Source organism: Ranitomeya imitator, chromosome 7 (genome assembly GCF_032444005.1).
Source record: "Ranitomeya imitator isolate aRanImi1 chromosome 7, aRanImi1.pri, whole genome shotgun sequence".
Classification (NCBI taxonomy): domain Eukaryota; kingdom Metazoa; phylum Chordata; class Amphibia; order Anura; family Dendrobatidae; genus Ranitomeya; species Ranitomeya imitator.
In genome coordinates, this window is record NC_091288.1 from 191,480,384 (window position 1) to 191,488,571 (window position 8,188).

The window sequence follows — 8,188 nt, forward strand, 5'->3', positions numbered from 1 at the left end:
CTCGTCGTGACGTATTATTACATCAGGGTGTGCAAAGGGGTTAAATGGGACTTCAAAACCATGTACTCAGGATTGGTGAGTATCCCAGGAACCCCAGCAGTCAACAAGATATCACCTATCTGGTGGAGAGGTGATGAGTTGCAAAGTTTGGACAATCTCTTTAATATATCATATAAGCACAAACAGGCCTAGTTATTAAGGAGTAAAATATCTGAAAAGTTGCTTTCTCCATCATTGCCAAAAGTATACCTTGTGCTTTGTTGCTAAAGAAAAAATTTCAATCCAGCTAGGGAACCTCTACAGATGATTAGCTATGTTAGAAGGTGATTATCCTTAGCAGTGGACAATCCCTTTAAAAGGGAAAATCAATCTGGGTGAATAAGGAAATCGACAGTCTCTAATTTTCACCTCAAGCTCAGGAGATGATTGCATTTTTCAACTTCCATCCTTCAATCACCTTCTGATTAATCGGGTTAGACGTCTTGAAAAGAGCAGGAGGCAGTGGCTGAATTATTACATTATTGTTTATTGAAAATTGCTTTTGACATAACCTTAATGGGTTCATCCTGATGCAATCCGATACAAAATTACCCCTCTGGTATACTTTTAATATCGAGTTACTGTCGGAGAAAATGTAAGCATTTCCTCGGGCAAATTCAGTAGTTCAAAGTTGTGTTTATATTGCAAATATCAGTAAATCTGACACGGCTTTAAAAGCTTCTCCCGGTAATTCTCTCTGGTTCTACAATCCATAGGTTAAAGAAAACACTTACATGTCTGAGATGTTGAGTGTTAAAACCATAGAGGAGGAGGAATTCAACACCATTTTATGAGGGTTGCTCCATTAAGGAACTCTTCCCATGTGCTCCATCTTGTGGACATCATAGAGTGGGGTTCATACTTGGGACTCCTTTAAATAGCCAAATCAAGAAAGCCACTATGAGTCGAATTGTCCATGTTTCCTGGCAAAATCAAGTAATCACTGATTTCAGCAGTCATCAGTCAGTCGCTGGGCCAGCTGCATTCTGAAATAGGTTCTCTAGTTGAGACTTCCCATTTTAAGAAGTTTTTCCTCAATAAGTTATGGTCAGTCATAGCTATTTCTGGGACAATTCAGCCAAAGACTGAAAGTTTTGGGTTTACGAAAGTGAGAAGATATAGAAAGCCATTTAATGCACAGGTTCACCCATTTCTTGGTTCCTTCTGAGCCTCTGTTCTCCAAAGAACTTCACCACCCTCTCTTCTTCACCCTTCTGACCTCCACTCCTATAACCTTCTATAACTAAGCTTTTGCCTGCGATATTCCAAACCCCCACAATGCTCATGAGACCTTTGGACCCCCCACAACTCCTACAAAGCCTCAGTCACATGCTTCTCCTCTAACAAAGACTTCATGAACCTTGTCCCCCCTGACCATTTATACCCATTTTATCCCTTTTCCCCTTCAATAACTCTTTCACTTTTTTTTCCACCCTCCCCTAATTTAGCCACATTTTTCACCTATTCTCTACCAGGTCCATCCATTCCTCCTTCTCACAGTATCTGAGGGTCCTCCTGACCATAAATGACACTTTTGTGTTCCTCAATAGAATAGGACAGGTTCAAAATCCCTACCGACTGCACATGTGTCTCTTTGGGCATCACTCACCTTTCCATGTAGAAGTGAGCGGAGCCAGAATACTAAGACTTCCCAAAAATAGTATTCAGAAATGACTTTTTTTATTGGGATCTAATGAGTAGTATTTATCAAAACAGCCTCTTAAAAATGAGAGCTGGGATCTGTTTTCTGCGGGTCACTACTCCTCCTATCCCTTGCACTAGTTTTGACAAATTTTCTCCTATGTCCCAAAGTGGTGAATAAGAAAAGGCTCCAACGCTGGCTGTGCTTCCTCTTTCATGTGCAGCCCTCTACCTCTATGGTAGTGCATATTGCATTACCATGGAAATTATCCCCAGATTTGCCACCAGCTCTCCACTATCTCCTTCCACTCCAGTAAGATAAATCATGTCTGTATCATGTATCATGCAATTTTTTTTGCAAACATTAAGAAAAAAAATCTTAATTTTCATAACTTTCCTGATTGGACAAAATAATTTAAAAAAAAGAAAGTTTAGCACATAGATAATGAAAAAAAATGGTCTGAAGAGTGTAAAGCCATGCCAAGAAATGTACAACCTTAAATATTATCCGCAGAGAAGCAATCTTTCACGCACAGACCACCTAGCATATATTTAAGTATAATTTACTCTCAGTGGGATCTCCCTTTCCTCAACTACATTTAGATGTTTTCATCGAGGGCATAAATCATTCAAACACATGTGGTAACAGAGCGTCAGTCTGTCTTATCTCGGGATGTCACTTACCGCATTTCATGAAACAATGGGGAAATTCTATCTGTCTACGTGGATAGGTAGTTACAGTCTAGCAAGGAGCTTAGGTATGTGCATGGTACATTATGACGAGATGATGGGATTTTATAAGTGGCGCCCGGAAAACTAACAAAAATATGAACTCAGTTTTATTGTATTTTTTTTCCCCCATCCAAATCTGTTTAGAATAAGACTTCGTGCACTGCTCACCTCTGCATCTTGAAAAGCTATTATCACAAATCTGATTGCAGACGGGTTCCTTTCCTTTGCTAATCCTTCCTAAACAAGCTTTTGAACAAGTCTATACATCTCAGAGGCCTGTGTTTAGAGAGGAAGATGCTCAGTGTTTTAAACCTCTGCATTTTCTCCAACTTGCATGTCTCTGGTAATCCCTTTGTTAACCCTCTTGCTAGGGGCGGACATACCATTGGTTCAATCTGTGCTGCCGTACAAGGACCCAAGAGGCTAAGGGGCCCACTTCTACTTCCGAAGCAGGTGCAATTGTGAATTATGATAAGCAATTGGACTGCAAAGGACCTATATATTGCCCTTGCACAGGGGCCATATTCTGTCTCTATCTGCTTCCACTATTGCTAATGTCCATGGTGGAGTTGACAAGACGGGATAAAAAAAAGTTCTTACCTGGACTAATTTAGTTGTCAGATTGCTTGATGACTGCCTTGGATGAGATGTTACACAACAGACCTGACTTTGATATAATTTGAACAAACATTATATGTTGCATGCACGCCACTCAGTATATGAAGGCAATACAAAGGAAACAGTTATTTTTGCGATCCTTGGGAAATCATACTCATGGAGACCATTAATTATAATTCTTCACAGTAGAGGGGAGGTAACGGTTTTCAGGCACACAGCTATAACACAGTTCTGAGCTGAAGTTGATCACAGGGGGTTTTATTCAAGCTTCTTTTCATCACATAGAATCACTTCTCTTCATGCAATGCTTCATCAACATATACGAAAGTTTCTTCACAGATAACTTCTCTTCACGCACAGTGTCTTAACCTAAGCAGAACGGTACCTTGCTTATGCAGTGAGATAGGAGGATGGGATGAGTCCGGTACTGTAGCTCTCCCACTCTCTCACTCCTATCTTAAGATAATAAAGATGCTCCTGGCTGTCCTGACTGCTTCTATGATTACAGGAATCGCTTCCCAGGAAGAACTGGCTTGCCTGATTTAAGTCTGACAGAAGACTCTCTAACACACACCATACTCTTGTATGTTCAGGACACAATAACAACTTTCCTAATATCCCCTCGGGCTGTCTGCTATAACCATTTTAACCCCTATAGTTGCTTGATGATTCTAAACCAACAGTGCAGCTTCTATCTGTCACATATGCCTATAGTGTGGAGATATACAAGTTCATAAACTCCATTATCTAGGCTCAAACCAATAGTTGATCCACTCCTATAAAAAGCAAGAACAATATTTATTTAGAGGGGCAAAGGAGTAACATTAAGATCTTGGACCTATATCAAAACCAAAAACAAGGGCAGCACTGCTAATAGTATAAGTATAATTTGCAGGTGTACATGTACACTGTGGCCATCCACAAACAAAACCCAGAATAAAATCATAGGACCCAAAGCATTAAAGCTTTAACACCAGGAAGCTTTGAAATGTCATTTAGACTTGCGCCAAAACGTGTCAACTTTTGTCGTTCTCACACCAGTCTCTCCCAGCTCTAACAAAATTGGCGACCACCACTCATCAAATTCATGATGAATAGCACCACCTGCTACCCCACAAATCTTACTAAAGCAAAGGCTGGATAAGGATTTGTGGCATGGTGATAAACAGAGGTGCATGTCACTCGTCCGACACTCCTGATTCATGAAGAGGCGTATGCCTTTTCATGAATCAGGAGCATCTGACTCCAGCACACTACCTCATGAACAACGACCGGTCTTGATTAATCAGTCAATATTGCAGAGTGGTAGTAGAATACTGCAGCAGTCTTGGCCGGCATTAGGGCGTATCTTTATCTGTAGAAAGAATAGATAAATAAACATGTTGATTAAAGTGCGATTGATAAAGATGACGAGGTGCAGTCTGCATACATCATATTAAATTCTTGTCTAATTCACTGCAGTGCACTTAAGTGTTGCACTTAGGTGATGCATTGAGTAGAGCATTGAACTATGTACCAAACAGAACTCAAAATAAATGGTGTTAGAGCAGGACCTGTGTCTGACTATATTGGGACCTGTCTGTGTAAAGCTGAGCATACAATGGTGCACAGCCAGGGAAATGGGCATCACATCTAAATCTAACGAGTACAATAAACACTGGCAACATCTGTAGGATAGCCCCTAAGTGCTATGTATAACACTGATATCATCTTATTGGACAGAGAGGCCTTTGAGTGAGTGCTGCCTCTGTGTCCCCTATAGTAATGAGACACTCCTTACAATTAATTCAGAATGTTACAACAGGTTTGAGAATAGATTTTCTAAACAGGACAACCCCATTCAGCATTCACTATGGTGCCCCCAACATGCGAGCTTTGTTCTTCAACGAGACGATGAGCTATGGCCTACTGATAGGTAGGTTAGCCTAGTGATTTATGAAATTTTGATCCAATCACTTGTTTGCTATTTTTACACACCTGTCCCAGCGCCAGGATTTCAGTCCATCTTTTTGTTTGTCACATTATCATAGTAACCCTGCATGCTCCTATGAGGTCATACTTTACATCCTTATAGTCCAGCTAAGGCGACGCTCACATTTGCATTTGTGGGCTTTGCGGAGGGCTCTGCCTACTTCGGCATACTTCTGCATGTGTCCTGTGTACCTATCTTTAACATTGGGTATGCAATACATGCGGATGTATGCGGATGCGTTGTTTTGACGCACCCACCGACCACAAGGGAATGCAACAAGTTGCATCTTGCGCGGACGACGGGCACGTCAAAACAACTCATCCGCATACATCCGCATAAATCTGCATGTCCTGCGTACCCAATGTTAAATATAGGTACGTAGGATGCATGCAGAAGTATGCGGATGTCTGCGGATGCGTTGTTTTGATGCACCCACTAACCACACAGGAATGCAACAAGTTGCGTCTTGCGCGGACGAGGGGCACGTCAAAACAACTCATCCGCATACATCCGCATAAATCCGCATGTCCTGGCAACCCAGTGTTAAATATAGGTACGCAGGACGCATGCAGAAGTATGTGAAAGTAGGCGGAGCTTAACGGAGGAAGTACGCAGCCCTCCGCAAAGCCCCCGAATGCAAATGTGAACCAGGCCTTAGGCCAGATTTGTATTAAGCAAGTTAGCATCCACACGCTTATTTGCACTGCCACTTTTAGCTCAGCTCTGTCTATGCAAACTCAGCTCTGGTATACTGGCCACCAGACATACCCAGCAGTACTACATCACTCAACTACAGCTACATTGCCACAATGAGTCTCCTGACTTAATCAACTCTGATATATCACTGGGTTTTGTTATATCACTCAATTCTTCAAAGCAAATCCACATTAAGCCTGTTGACCTACTCTACACTTCTACATCACTTGGCTATGCTACATCGCTCAACTCTGCTGATCATCTCTACATTGAGCCTCCTGCTCTGCTACATCGCTGGGCTCCGCCATACTCCTTCTCCATGCCACATAGGAATTTGGGACATTTTCTGCTTTATTGATAACTATCCTGATGTGCTGTCTCACCATTTTCTATGCCAAGCCTCCAGCTTCCAAGTTGACTGCTACTTCAACTACTCCAGTTGCCATCCATTATTACAGTCTTCCTTGTTGCATCCAAACCACTCTGCTACACCAACATCATCTATCAGTGTCCTTACAATTACTCATCCTCACCAAGGGCTTCAAGGATCCACCTCACCGGGTAAGATATAATAGCTATGCTATGGCACTAAGTTCTTGTAGGTACCAACAACTTGGGAGACATTGATATACTGATTTAGAATATTATGAGTTTGGATATTTAATCAGAAAAGATGACAATAAAGTGGAACATGGTCCTTTCCACTATAGATTTGGAACAGAAGTTTCTATTCTTTTAAGAACTTTATTCCCAGCCCAGTCACAAATTTTACCAACATTCTGTTACGTGCCAACAATCTTATGTCTAATTGTCTATACATGTCGGCAGATGCTGACAGCTATCCTTCATTGGGACTACACACAACCTGAAACTTGTAGGAATGGTCATGGGGCAAATAAAGGACACTATTAATTAGAAAAGGGACTTGGGGAACTAATTATTGCAGAATTAACTTAGAGGTAACTGAATTCTTATTCCAGGAAACTGAACTTTGAGCTAACTTCACCCTAGGGCAATGCAATACATGGAAGGAATAACCTCCGCAATCCATTTTTCAGGTAAAAGGATAGCAACTGAATTTCATCATTATTTCCCAAGCCCACTGCATTTTCCTACTGCTTATAAATGTTGTTTTATTCAGGTGATGTCATGATATGCTACTTCTCTGATCACATGTAACGCTAGAATGCTCTGCTGATCTCTATTTAATGGGGCATTTTCCCTTCTTTTTTTGTAATCATGCAGCATGAGTGAAGCCTGGTTTGCATTACTCATAATTGTCTTATTTTACCTTTAAGTGTCTTTTGTTTTATCTTTAATAAGCCCATAAAGGTAATCCAGACAGGAAAATACCACATTATATTCTCTTGACTTATTGACTATGTGTCAGGTTTTTAACATCCGAGAAGACTACGTGTCCTTTCACATTCATTTCCCCAGATATATTTTATGAAAAAAAAGATTAACATACTGAGTGAAAAAAATGATTTATTACTTTTGTTTTGCATTGCCTACACTCACTTCTAAAAAAGAACTTATCATCACATACTTATTACCACCATAATGATTGAAGGGGTTGTTGTCTCATCATGATGTCCATATGAGTACTTGAAGGACAGATAAAAGAGCCTAAAAGAGAAGGTAATATAATATAAGACTTCTATAGACATGAGATGAAAGTCAGTCAAACATGACGATTTCGGCTGGATCAGCCAACCATCTGATGTGCCATGTGGGCCTTCCAACTCTTCCTCAACAGATGATTCTTTTGTTTTCGGAGATGGAAAGGTGCAACCAGAGGTACCTGGTGTTAGTTTTCTCCTCTCATCCCATTGGAAACACATGCCATGTGAGGGAGTCGGAAGAGACTGTCAACATTCGGACAACAGCTATCTCGTGTATGTCTCATTAAGATGTCCATATGAGTACTTGAAGGACAGATAAATGAGCCTAAAAGAGAAGGTAATATAATTTATTACTCCTATAGACATTAAATGAAAGTCAGTCAAACCCGAAAATTTCGGCTGGATCAGCCAACCATCTGATGTGCCATGTGGGCCTTCCAACTCTCCTTCAACAGATGATTCTTTTGTTTTTGGAGATGGAAAGGTGCAACCAGAGGTATCTGGTGTTGGTTTTCTCCTCTCTTCCCATTGAAAACACATGCCAAATGATGGAGTCGGAAGAGGCAGTCAACATTCGGACAACAGCTATCTCGTGTATGTCTCATTAAGATGTCCATATGAGTACTTGAAGGACAGATCAATGAGCCTAAAAGAGAAGGTACTATAATTTAAGACTCCTATAGACATTAAATGAAAGTCAGTCAAACCCGACGATTTCGGCTGGATCAGCCAACCATCTGATGTGACATGTGGGCCTTCCAACTCTCCTTCAACAGATGATTCTTTTGTTTTTTGGAAATGGAAAGGTGCAACCAGAGGTGTCTGGTGTTGGTTTTCTCCTCTCTTCCCATTGAAAACACATGCC